Raw genomic sequence first — 14,120 nt, forward strand, 5'->3', positions numbered from 1 at the left:
TTTGTTCATTGTTACGTGATTTTTCAACATGTTTTATTTATATTTGCACGATTTTGTTCACACGTTTTATTTATTTTTATAAAAATACTTCAAACAATTTTAAAAAATATATTTTTTTTTCATTTTTCTTAACATGTTAATATTTCTATTATGTTATTGAATAAAATATTTAGCTTATTATTTATTATTTTAATTCAACACAAATTTTATATTTTATCGTAAACTAATTATTATACTTCTTCGTTTGGTACATATCCATCCTGAAATCTACAAAGATGTTCAAATATATCACATAATTATATGAAATTATTATATTTTATGAAATATTTTAAAAATTTTAAAAAGAAATCTATAAATATCAATTTAATCAAATTAATATTCTGCCTAACATTTTTATAATTTTCATCCTTCAATAATATTAATTAAAATAAGAAAAATCTAAGGATCTAAAAAAATAAAGAAGACTCAAATATTTAATATATTTCTAAAAATGAAATATCTAAACGAATTATTCATTCAAAAAGATTCGACATCACGAATCGGTTTCAAACTACGTTTGAAATTCCTCGCCTACCCTATTGTATTCTAATAACTTTCCTCGTTATTATTTCCCCATTAATACCATTACTTTCACGGAACGAATCTCGCTGTTTCAATTTTAACCGCGTTTCCAAACTTCAATTTTCACGCGAAGCCAAGAGAGCTCGAGAGCAGATATCTCGGGTTATTTCGAGCACACGGGTATACATCGGATATATACCCGTAACTTCCATACATATACGCAACGTATCGAATTACCAAGTATTTTCGAAGACTTTCGAGAAAATACCTTGGACTATGCCCGGTTCGATTACCATAGAAATACGGGATGGAAAATCGTATCCGACCGGGCGTATGCATCCTTCAGAAATGCACCTGAATCGCGCATAATGTCCGCCGAATATATTTACATTTATTATGCCGTTTGTTTCTTGCTTCTTGCCGCCATCTTTGGTATACGCAAAGAATTGAAAGTAGGAGTATAAAGTTAGATTTATGAAAATTTATATTCCGAATGTTAATACGATTGTAGCAATTTTCTTCCTTTTCTTTCTTTTTTTTTTAATTTTAATTTTATATATTTTGTACAGTTTTGTACAGTTTCTTTCCCATAATAATGTATCTTTTTTAAAGTATCGTTAAAAGAATGTTATGGGTATTTTACAAGTCTATAATTTTTTCTTTTTATTTTTGACACGTATTAAAGGAGAAAATTTCGGATCAAAGGGAGTATAATCTTGTATGAATAATCTTTATAACCATCTTATATGGCTTTTTTAAAATTTTTAAAATTTAAGAGTTAATAAAAAATAATTTAAGATCATTATTACGAAAAGTAAATAATTCCTATTAAAATTCCTCCTCCCCTTTTTTTCAATTTAATAGAAATAAAAATTAAATGTAATTTACAATAATAGAAATTTATATTCACTCTTCCTCGTACATAAAACATACATTAGTCAATCCATCAAATCTGAGTAAAACACGGATCATTAACTCTCTGATTTTACAATTTTTACTGTATTATCCCAAAAGAAAATATCGCACATCAAATTGAAAGAAAAGAAACTCAAAGGATGAATCCAAGCACGAGATCAAGTTCAAGATTATTCTCGACCCCCTCTTTAATCATCCCCTGCACGCGCGTGCGAAACCAAGTAGGTCTGACAGTTCTCTCTCAGAAGCCAGTTCTAACCGGAAGAGGCTCGTGAGTGGAGGATGAACGGTGGATGGCGACAGGGTATAAGGAAGTGGCGATATCACGGAATGGCATGCCGGTATGCGGCTCATCTAAGGGTTAAAGGGTTACCAGCCGGATCTTCGAGTGACTTGCAAGGTTGCAAGCCTTCGCGATCGCTGCTAATCTTGTTAAACCTTCACCGCTTCTCCCTCCCTCTCTCTCTCTCTTTCTCTCTCTCTCTCTCTCATCGCGTTTCCCGCTCGTTCATCGTGGTTGATAACTCGTCGAGCTGCTGCCTCGATAATTTTCTTTCGGCTCGATTGGCTGCTCAATCGATGGCACAAACTTTTGCGATCTGGATCTTGGCTGGTTGTGGATGGCTCGTCTTTGGTTTATGATCGCTTTCTTGGAAGGATTTCTCGATAAGGAATATCAAATGAACTCGAACGAAAAGCTCTGATTGGCTGAATATTTCTACCCCCTTTCTTTTTTTGCGGTTTTTTCTTTCTTCTTATTAAATTCTCTTTTTTCTTCTTTTTTTTTGTAGAGAGAGAAGGAGGGGGATTTGAATTATATTGATTTTGAGATTGGTATTGGTATTCAACTTTCTGATTAATTGTAAATGGACGATAAAGCGGTGCGATAATTAAATTTTAATCCATCGTTCAAAGAAAAATTCTTCTTTTATTAACGACAGGATTCTTCTTTTCTGTGATTCTTTAGTAAAGAAGATATCTGTTTCATTAAGAAGAAATATTTATTGTTTAGTTATTTAATAGTAAATTGTATTATTGCACTTGTAATGAAATAATGAATGTATATAGGAATGAGGTTTTCAATTAATTAAGGATTTAATTAATATCTTTACGCAGTGTTTAATAATTAATCAGTTAGTAAAAAGTTAGTTGCTTCTTTTATTACATAAGATGATATGATTCTTTTGTGTTTTTTAAAATTCTTTCAAATATATGTATTTCAAATATACTTTGTATAAATATTTTCATTATGATAATGTATTATTCATTATACAATATTCAAATATTATTAGTAAATTCCACGCAAAATCTATGAAAATTGAATAATACAAATTTTTCATTCTTAGATCTTCCATTTAGAACAATTTTCCTGTGAAATCACGAATCGAATAAAATAGGAATAAACATTCAAACAGGAATTTCTATTAATAAACACCCGATGAAAAGCGCCTCGGGGAAGGAAGAATATCTTTCTAATCGATCTCCATAGAAATCTCACATGGAAAAAAAGCAAGCAAGGAAGCGCAATCGAGGGAACGTGGCAGCCTTCAATCACCGATCCATCACCTATTCATTGGCTGAATCCTCTCTCGGTCGATCATCGGCGCGAAAAACAAACCAATCTTACGGCGTATCTTGAAAACTCGGGGGGAGGAGGGGAGGAAACGGATGAAAAGAGGGATGAAAAACCCCTCGTAACGATATAAAAGGGAAATAAGAGCGAAAAATAAGAACTCCCTCGATTCTTTGGCTACCTTTTTACAGCGTGACCACGGCCAGTCTAACACTACATCATTCTAAAATGCTTGTAGACTAATTAATCTGTCAAACACAGGTGATCGTGTAGGCTCGCAGAAATGTCAAAGAGCTCGTCAAACCTTGTCACCACTGTGCCGATCAATGACGTCGAGATGCTTGCAAAGGCAACACAGTAAAATTGTCCAAAGAAAACAGCATCGTGGATTAAGGACCTTCGTTTAAGGAATATTTCTAAATTTAAATTGGATATTTATACTCATATGTATATACTCTTTGCAATTACATTATCCCTTCATCTTCGTTACATCTACTATTAATTCTATATATCGAATAATAAAAATTCTCACGATATATCGTTTATGGGAGAGCAAATAAATTTATCGTAATGCATTCAGCTTCGATTCAATTTTATTTATTCAATGTCGAGAAATTTAATAAATATGCCGAGGATTTGTAACAACGATATATATTTTTAATAAATAATCTTCCACAGATATCGCGTTAAAATTGACGTGTTAATTTTCGTCAAGATTCACGGCGAATCGCGTGTAATCTGTTTTCCCGCAAGAAATGAAAATCCTATTAGCACCGCGGTGTAATTTCCACGTGGTTCCGGAAGACGTTAATTCGAATTTGCATAATCGTTTACGCAAAAGACGCGTGACGTAAGACGATCGATCAGGAAAAATATTTTCCACGTGTTTATCGTGGAGTAATAAATTGCTTTTTATGTATATCAAACGTAATAAATAAATTTGATTAACGAAAATGAAAAGGATGAAAAGACTTTTCGTTAATCGATATAAAGAAATATGAAAGAAAGAATTATTTTTGATACAAGGAATATAATTGGAAACTTTTCAAAACTATCTCTCTGTTTTTATTGTTATTGTCGAGCTCAGAAAATTGGAAAGAGAGAATCATCAATTAAATATTAAGATAGATATAAAAAAGTTCTTTCATACTTTCATATTTTAATATATAGAATAATTATATTTTATAATAATTATAATATTATAATAATTATATTTTAATAATATATATACTTTTCATATATAGTTTATAATATATAATAATTATATTTTTAATATATTTTTTAACATAATTTTAATATATATTTAATAATTTTAATATATTTTTAATACTTAATATATTTTTCATATATACTTTTATAATGTTTGGAAAAAAGAAAAGGCACTGAAAATTATTAGTAACAATAAGATCAAAGAGATAGGTTTGAATCATCATTCCTCTACCTTTTCCTCGCCAAGTTTTATCCACGAACGAAACAACGACATTTTTCTTCCACAGCAACTCGTTTTCCACCGCAAACTTTCCATCAGTTAACACCTCTCGTGTACGTATTCCTAGTTGCTCTCTTATCGTGCTTTAACGTTCAACCGGCGTTAAAATGTGCAGGACACAGGTACGAATGTAGTTTACACCGTCTGTTGTCACGAGTCTCGAGAGAATGTCCCAAACTTATCCAACAAGACACACGCGTGGCGTACGATGACACAACCAAGATAGTTTGATAGTTGCGCGATTGGCTCAATTAACGATATGTCCTTATCCATTACCGTCTCGTTTAAGGAAATTCAACGGATCTGTTTATCATTTCAACGTTTGAACGACACATTTAAGCAAAGAGAATTGCAGACCAATCCAAGTCGTGATTTTATTCGATCATATTAATTTCGAATCGATATTAAGACTATCACGAAATTATTTACAACTGAGAAAACCTTAAAAATTTCTAAAGAAAAAAAAAAGTAGATGTTACTCCCTCTAAAACACCCATCGATCTTTTCTCAACAACATTAAACTTCCACAGTGCTGCACCGTTCTCCGAAGCGTCAATTTTAATGTTGCAACGATTAAAATATGCATACACATACAGAGAAGAAGAAGAAAAAAAAAATTGAATAGAATTAAAAACTTGACAACGGCTCTCTCATACGGCAATTAAATCGAGTCCAACCGTGTTAATTTCGGTAATCGGCGCGTAACGTGAAAACCGTGATAGCCCAGCGAAGCGAGGATCGAAAATGATCGCCTGGCATATCGCATAATTAAACCACGGCCGATTGTCCACCGGTCTCGTAATAACCCACGTTTCCATCGGAATAACAATTTCGCGTTGGAAAAGTCGCCGTGGAAATTCGAGCTCGTTTTCCACTCGATTTTCGAGCTTGAATTTTCGCTCGTCTCTCGAACGATGAAACGTGGCGATACCTAGAGCGAGAGAGAAAGAAAGAGAGAGAGAGAGAGGGAGGGAGAAGGATCGCGAGGCGCAACAGGCGAAGAGAGAGAGAGAGAAAGAGAGAGAGTGGATCACACGGTATCGATCGTCGATAGGGATCGATCCATCGTCTAGAATTTCACGGCTGTTTGTAATTAAAGGGTTCTCCGCTGTTGGAACAACGCGAAATTAACGGAGCGCCAGGAGTTAATTAACTCTTGCCACGTTTTGTCGATGATTATTGCATCTATAACCGGGCGAGAACTTTGGTCAGGTTATGAATTCTTTATTTTTAATTTTTCCTCCAGATCTTTTTCTTTTTTTCTTTTTTTTTTTTTGTTTTGTTTTTCGAAGTTTGAACGAATCGCCGTTTCGTTCAAGATTTTCTAACAGGTTGATTTTTTCCCGTTGTTTTCCCGAGTGAGCAAGCAGGAACAACGAAGAATTTGATCTTATTTAATTTTTTAGAAGTTCATCGACGCCGTATATGGGTTTATTAAGGGGCGCTCCGTAGAATTGGCTTGAATTGTTTATTTCTTTGATCACGATTTTTCATGATAAAAATTGAAAGATATGCGCTACGATTGATTTAACTTTTTAATTGTGAAATTTTATTTTTGAATCTGCGCTTGAATTGAAATTAAACAATCATGATTATGCTCGTTAAATAAAGTAAAATTGCTGCAAAATTTAATTGTATTAACTAAAAATTCTATTTGAAACTCGATTGAACTCTATTAAAATTAAAAATACTTCGAATCGCTGTAACTCTGAAAATAGTGATTTCCGGTCAACGAATAAAAGATCATTAGAAGCGCGAAACCTTGCTCTTTAAAACGCTTTTTCATTTATTTCGATATCACTTCCGGTTCCCGAGATATCATCGTGCGAAATAAAGTCTAATTTCTGATCGTTTACCTGAAACCGGATTAAATGTTATTAAAATTAGGAAAACTTTGAACCGCCATAACTCCGAAGATACTAACTTCCGGTGAACGAGTGAACGATCGTTGGAGCACGGAACCTTGCCCTTTAAAACGCTTTTTCATTTATTTCGATATCACTTCCGGTTCCCGAGATATCATCGTGTAAAGCGAAAGGTAATTTTTAATCGTTCGCTATTTCTCTCTCTGTCTCTTATTGGGACCTCTCGCTCGCACCTCCTTTCACTAACCTATCTCAAACTCCAGACAAGCGACAGACGCGATTCCTGGAAAAACGTAGTACGCGCTTCTAAAATATATAGGTCAATAGATGGCGCCACCATTCATATTTTTAGCCCTATGTTAAGTACTATGGACACTTTGAATCGTTATATCTCGGCAATCAATTGAGATATCGGGATAAATCAAAAAGTGACTTCAATGGCACGGTTTTCTCCATATTCTGAGTATATTTTAATAACAAAATTTTAAATTTTTTCCCATGTTTTTTGATGAATAATTGAAGTTTTATTTTGCATTTTGTCGCATAAAATATATATCGAGATAATATAGCATATGTTTTACACTTTTCCGTATATTAATCGACTATTTCAACTAATAATTCCATAATTGCATAAAAATCCACAGTCTAATAATTATCATATTAATTACGAGTTAAATTATTCCTTCTCCTCAAAATGTTTTATTATCAATATTTCACTATATTCCTCTATATCTGTCCTGTCAATGATTTATAAGAAAACCATGTAAAAATTCGGAACTTGTATTTAGACGAAATTGAATTTCCACTTCTCATTTCCTTTTTTCCCGTGTCCGTTTTTATACGGTTCATAAATGAGATGTTCAAATTTCAGAAGGCTCGCTTCAGAAAATAGTTCAACGTCACTTTACAGCCAAATAAAAACCATCCAAGAAATGGTAAAAATAACGTGGAAAAGAGGCGTTCTATAAATTCTTTTTGTATGGAAGCTTAAAAATAGAAAATCATGCGTGTAACTGTATTATCCATAAATAATTCTCAACCATTTCATAGATTTATACCCTATAAATAAAACGAAATTTGAAAAATTCCAATATCATCCAAGAGATATTTCGTATAGGAATTTAAAAGTGAAGAACTTCCCTTTTCAATCAAGTCGTTCCAACATATTCTGTTCCTATTGATTAAATTTTCGCATAAATATTCGCAATCCAATTATTATTCCTCACTCGATGCGCATACAACTGACATCTCATTTCTTGTGAATATAATTCATAAAAATCAATGCTCAAAGAAATATCGCTCGACTTGAGGAAGTCGGGTTCCTGAAGTGAGGGACAAGGAGGAAAGGAAGCACAGTGGTCAGAAGCTTGTTCCAGATGGAAGATTCTATCGAAGATCAAGGAAGGAAATCGAATTACGTTTCGATGCAGCTGGCGTGACAAAAGCGACATAATGGCCGATGGAAAACCGAAGACATACCCTAAGATCTTTGGATTATCGGTGCACCGTCTTGTCCTTATACATGTAATTTCGCCTATTTACAAAATCGACTATCAGTGAAACAGTCTTGATGAGAAAATTCGATTTCGAATCAAGATAGAAATCATTTTGATTTGACGAGGGGAATGAATTTTGATTCATTGACTTAATTTTCGCTGCACACGTATGAATTTGCCAATTGCATGCAAAATTTGAATTTTAGATAGAAAGGATTAGAATTTAATGGAATTATTTCATAAAATTTTCGATGCTTTATTGAAAATAATAATTTTGGAATATAGTGAGTTATGAGAATTTAACAGATATGTAAATGAAAGAATAATAATTATAAATTTTGAAAATGGCGAATATTTTATTTGAAGAAAAAATAAAGTTACTTACGTAAAATTTTAAATATTCCATGCTTATTCATAAAATAAATATTGGATTTTTCCCCAATATACGATTTTTCAAATATATATCATTCAATGTTTAACCACTTAATAATATTTTTAATGAAAGTTCCAAATGGAGTGGAAGAAAATTCTAACTTCTATAGTAAAACAAAATGATCATGGAAATGAGTAATTAATTTAACATTTCAACCGAAAATTAATTATTTCATTAAATGAAATTTTTTAAATCGAACATTGAAAGAAATAAGTGGAATGATGTAAACAGCAAATTCTTGAAACAGATAGTCAAGGTATGTTGAACATTTAGAGCTAACCATACTATGTTGGAATTTCTTAATTGAATACATCATGTGCATCGAATTCCTATGAATATTATATTTATACACGTGAAACTTAAATTAATAATATTAATTAAGAAATTAAAAAACAAATATATTAATATATGCATAATCGTCTTGTTACCTTTATTCTTCTTTTTCTCTCTTTATTTTTTCTTCATTCCATGCCTTTCCACTTCCATTTAAATAAATAAATAATTTTCATAATCAATTGAACAATATCTTCTTCCAATCCCTTTTAATCTATTTCCCATTCCTTCTTATTTTTATCTATCGAGTCAGACGATTACCATGCTTTCAGAATATTGCTAATCGAAAATTCGTAATTGGATCTCGGTGGCGGCCGATTGTAAGAATGCACAAGGGAATAACGAAATCTTGGGAAGATTCGTTTTTGCATTCGATCGATTTCCTTCGTTTTGCAATCGACTTACGAAAATTCGGGCAATAGGATTCGGATAAAAGTGGATGGAAGCTTCGAAGATAGTTTACATTACAAACAAGGAGATATCTTTCTTCTGGAGAAATAATTAACATTGAAAAATAAAAAAAGAAAAAAAAGGAGAAAGAAAAAGAAAGCTTTGAAAGATTATTAAAATTATTCGATCCGATTATTTATTATTTTTGTTTCTTATTTAAAACTTAATTAATGATTCGTTGTACATTTTTGATATAATATTCTTAATAATGAAATTTCAGTTCGACTTCAATCCTGCGCAAATAAAAATTAAACTGTAATTGAAATCTATTGTTGAAAACATTTGCAAGTTGTACGAATACGAGGACAGAGAAAGATATCTGAATTGCAGCAAAAAATTTGGATAAATTAATTGAATTATACAAAATCTAAAAATTTAATATCTGTGTTACGATATTCGATTCCGTTTGACATATATTCCACGATAAAAAATATCCAATTGTATTTCCCTTACGAGCTGTTCAATTTTCAAGATTAAATTCGAAACGAAGACAATCTCTTAAAAATTGCTTCCAATTGTTCCATCGATTCTTTTCATTTAAATATATATTGTATATATATATATATATATATATACATATTCCTGGCTCCGATTTTCTCTCAAATGGATAAGGATTTTTACCAGAAATAAAAATCTAATCGTTACACTCCATCCTACTACCAACTTTATATTTATCCCTGAAATTTTAAATCTGAAAATTCTTTATGAAAATACAAAGTAAAAATAAAGTAAAAATTCTGAAAGTATATATCTTTTCGACTCGATCAAAGTCTATTGGATGAGTTGCAAGAGATAATAACTTTGCTACTACAATATATATATATGATAATATAATTGGAGATGATTTTAATGCAGAGGCATCGATCCTGTCTATAATCAAGCCTGTCTAAAATATTATGGTATTAAGAGCAATATGGCATGCAATTTATATATATATATATATATATAGAACTCACCATTAATAACATGCACGTTGACGCTGGCTCTCTCCGCCACAGTGGGCACGCAACTGTAGTTTCCAGAGTCGCTTGGTTTTGCATGGGTGATCCTCAATCTGTAACAAAACGAAAAGACCGATATTAGATCGAAAGCATAACCGACTGTTATTCCGTAAATTTTTTAATTACCCGTAATTAAAAACATATTTTTTTCCCATCATGGTTTGCGCCAAAGATACGTATCTATATAACTTCTCTTCAACTTTTTGAAATAATTGGCGTCTCAAAAAAATCAATATTTTTCCAATTTTTTTTACTTAGAAAATTTAAATAATAATGTTTAAGAATACGTTAAAAAATCTGTATCTCCAGAGAGAAGTAAAATTAAAATATAAATATATCAGAATACTTGAAATTACGTTATGATTATTAAACGTCAAATATAAATAAGTGGCCGTCATCTTTGGACGGAATAATCGATATCCGCGAAATATTGAAATTATTACCACCATTTCCTCAAAATATCCCGATCCCCAATGTCGGGATCAAGCAAACAACAGGGTCGTATAATTCGACTGTCATCATGTCCCATTTAATCGTTTCGGGGCACCGAAACGCGAAAACACGTCAGACGCATAAATTTGGCCTAACAATTGCCCCCGAATGATAGAAATGGCTTTAATTTCGCGAGTGGTTATCGATACGCGGTTCCGGTATAAGGGCTGTATGAAATAATTCACGTCGAAATTAATAATGAAGCAACGATGATCTAACGGCTATTAATTGCCGGTTAATACCACTTGCGGTATCATGAATTCTCTCTTCACCGCTTTATCGTTTAAGGGGGGGGAGGAGGAGGGGGTGAGGGAAAAATATAAGCGTTCCGTGATTCAATTTCAACCGGGCGTTCATCAATCGAAACTTTAATTACTTCATAGTAATTCATTAATACGAATTACCGTAATTACTATTAAAAAGCCACGGGCTAAGTATTTCACACTTCACACTTCAGATTTAGAAATAAATTGTGGATAAAATATATATAATAAATGTTTTCTGTTCCTGAACGATAAATTTAGAAGTGTTTATGATTTCTAAAGCGAATAATTTACAGTAAATTTTTTTTAATTACAAGTCGAATTATGAGAATTCTTTCTTTCTTTCCTTCGTTTTTGATTTCTTTGATTGAAATTTCTTGTATTTAATTATCTTTAATAATGATGGATTGAAATTAGAATTATGTAATTTTTTTTCCCCAAATAGAATTCTTGTTAAAGTTACCGTGTTCAATTATTTTTAATAGTTATAAATAGGGAATTTGAATTATATTGTCTGTATTTTTAAATGAGGTGTCTTGATTGAAATTTATATTAAGAAATTCTCATTTATCGTTGAAATTTATGGCTGTGCATCGAGGTAAATATTTGTATGAAATTTAATTTACATTTATTATACGTAGACTAATTAAACAATCTGGAAATTAATTTTCTGCAATATTAAATTATTTAATATGAAATTGTATTTTAATCTAGAAATGTGTGTCATTTGAAATTTCAAATAATGGTTTAAAAAAAATTCCAGAAATCAAAATTTGTTAAAATTTTATTTTCTGACGAACTGAATACTCTTTGAAAGACAAACAATTTTGAATATTCTAAGAGTATTTTATTTTTGTCAATAAACATTCTGTTATTTGAGAAATTATGATAATTTTCAAAAAAACGTACCACGCATAAATAAATATACAAAAATTAATTTTCATTACATTCGATCAACTTTATATTTTATTATATTTAATTAAAGGAGGATCGGTTATCAATAAAATATATCTCCAACGAGAAACATTTTATCGAGTAAATATAATTAGAATTACTTCCATTTAATTACAATTATTAATAACCAACAAAATTAATTATTAATAAAATATCGTATTTAACAATTCAATTAATAACACGAATCATTGAATAGGATAATAGTGACTGCATATTTCATTTAATATTTTACTATTTTCTGTTCTAAATTATTTTAATTACTTTAACATTTTACGTTAAATCAAAATATAGAATAAAATAGAATATATTCTTAACATTTCTCCCTAATATTTTGCATATGATTCAATCTATCTGTTTCTAATTTAGCAACTTTAATAACCAACAGATGCAGATTTTTATAAAGTTCAACAAGCATTAATTCTTCTGTTTTATTATAATCGATAATTATTTTTCCAGGATTAAATCAATTATATGTTACACCAAATTTTCAACGACACTTAATCCCAACGATCAGCAACCAGAGATAAAAATCTCTTCAGACGCTATGACCATTTTCAGGAACAGTGGATATATATCAGATATCATAGACAAGCGTCGTAAAATAAATCCTACAATCGTGTTCATCTAAGCGTATTATCCAAGAGATAGTGTGTACATCATTCTTTTCAACTCGCGATAATAACCCCAAATACTTCTCTTCTCTGGTGCAACATAATGTTTGGTACACATTGACGTTAGGGGAGCAACGTGTCGGTTGTAAGTAAAATAAATAGTCCTCTTGGGAAGGATGCTTTCGTTTCAGTCACGAAAAGCATTTTCGTATTTTTGTATTTCCTTCTAACTAATGACGATTGGAAATTGGTTGGAAAGCTTAAGGTGTTGACGTTTACTCATTTCGAAAATTCTTAAAGATTTAATTACAAGATTGTACAAGTATTGAATAATGTCATTTTATTATTAATATAATTTTACAAATTTTAATTCGCAAAATAATAACACTTTTTATACTTTATTTCACAATGTATAAATTTATTGTGAAATAAATTAATTATTGATTAATCTTTGCCTGATGAATCAAAATGGATCTTGACTATCCAATTATTAAGATCTGAACAGTGATTAATAATTACTTTTAAAAATATGTAAAATTATCATTCTCAACTCTTTCTCTTCGAATCAAATGAAGGTTTGACAAATAGATAAAAAAAATTCATCTCTAAATTATCCTTACGATGTGAAAATTGGATTATAAATCAATTCGAGGATCGTTTACGATTTCAAAAGTTTCTTGACGATGATTTCCATCTCTATAAATCGGAAATAAGCTGAAAATAATAACGAAAATCGTCTTTCTGCAACGATCGAAATCGGTTGAACGTTGTTCCAATAAATTTTCGAATCGATGGAAATAATTTCACGTCAGATGCACCAGTCGTAGGACAATAGGACTCGTAAAGAAGTTCTGACAACTTTGTCTCAATAGATTATTGATTAATCATTTATTCGCCGTATTTTAGCAGTTAGTTTCATCGTATGGCACGGTAACGTATTGCACCCCTGAGGGTAATGACGATCGTTTAAGGGATATGTAACGGTGTCAATGCAATGGTTCGAAGCCAATGCACCTGAACTCTGAATTTATCACAAAGTCTTAATGTTTTTTTTTCTTCTTATAATTAATAATTTAACCAAGCCTTTGAGATTTAGCCTTTCTAATCTATAATAATATCTTTTACAACAAATTTAAATAGATCTTCGAATCATTGAAGATATTAGTTAAATAATAATAATATCATTATTATCGTGATATAAAAGGATGCATGAAAATTCATTTAGATTTAGTTTAGAACTAATTTTAAAAATTAATGTCTTTCAAAATTACAACAAATATATTTTATCAAAGAAACACTGATAACTGGAAACAAGAATATTGTACAATCTTTAAACCTTACATTCAAGTTTGGATTGTAGTTCATGGATGAAATACTCTGCAGAAGGTTGGAGGTGAGAAACAAGGATATTTGGACCGAGTGCTTTATTGTTGGTGTGAATGAAAAGTGCATCAGCCACTCGAGATTTACAACGTGCCTGAATATCTCCTAGGAATGTCTGAATCAAATGAAAGAAACAGAAAAATAGAAAGGAAAAGAAAGAAGAAAGGAAAAACAAAAAATGTGCTGACATATAGATAAATAGTTACACTTTTGATATGCAGCTTGTCTATTGTAATTAAAATTATAAATTTATAATTTCAAAAATTAATATTTAATTTTTTTTCCAAAAAAGTATCTCATT

The 14,120-nt window shown here is 30.9% G+C and overlaps 1 protein-coding gene across 2 annotated transcripts in view; it reads right to left on the minus strand.

Annotated features, from left to right (window-relative positions):
- The window catches only part of LOC102678616 (zwei Ig domain protein zig-8-like), a 420,477-nt gene that overhangs the window by 29,070 nt on the left and 377,287 nt on the right, over positions 1 to 14,120 (minus strand). The window contains exon 6 of one of the 2 annotated variants that reach the window (XM_006610694.2): positions 10,072 to 10,169. The gene's annotated coding sequence lies outside the window, so the exon portion shown is untranslated. Of the gene's footprint in view, positions 1 to 10,066; positions 10,170 to 14,120 lie in introns of those variants that run through there. The other variant, XM_031508149.1, reaches the window with a different exon arrangement.

The sequence above is a fragment of the Apis dorsata genome, unplaced genomic scaffold (assembly GCF_000469605.1).
Source record: "Apis dorsata unplaced genomic scaffold, Apis dorsata 1.3 scaffold_75, whole genome shotgun sequence".
In the NCBI taxonomy this organism is placed as follows: domain Eukaryota; kingdom Metazoa; phylum Arthropoda; class Insecta; order Hymenoptera; family Apidae; genus Apis; species Apis dorsata.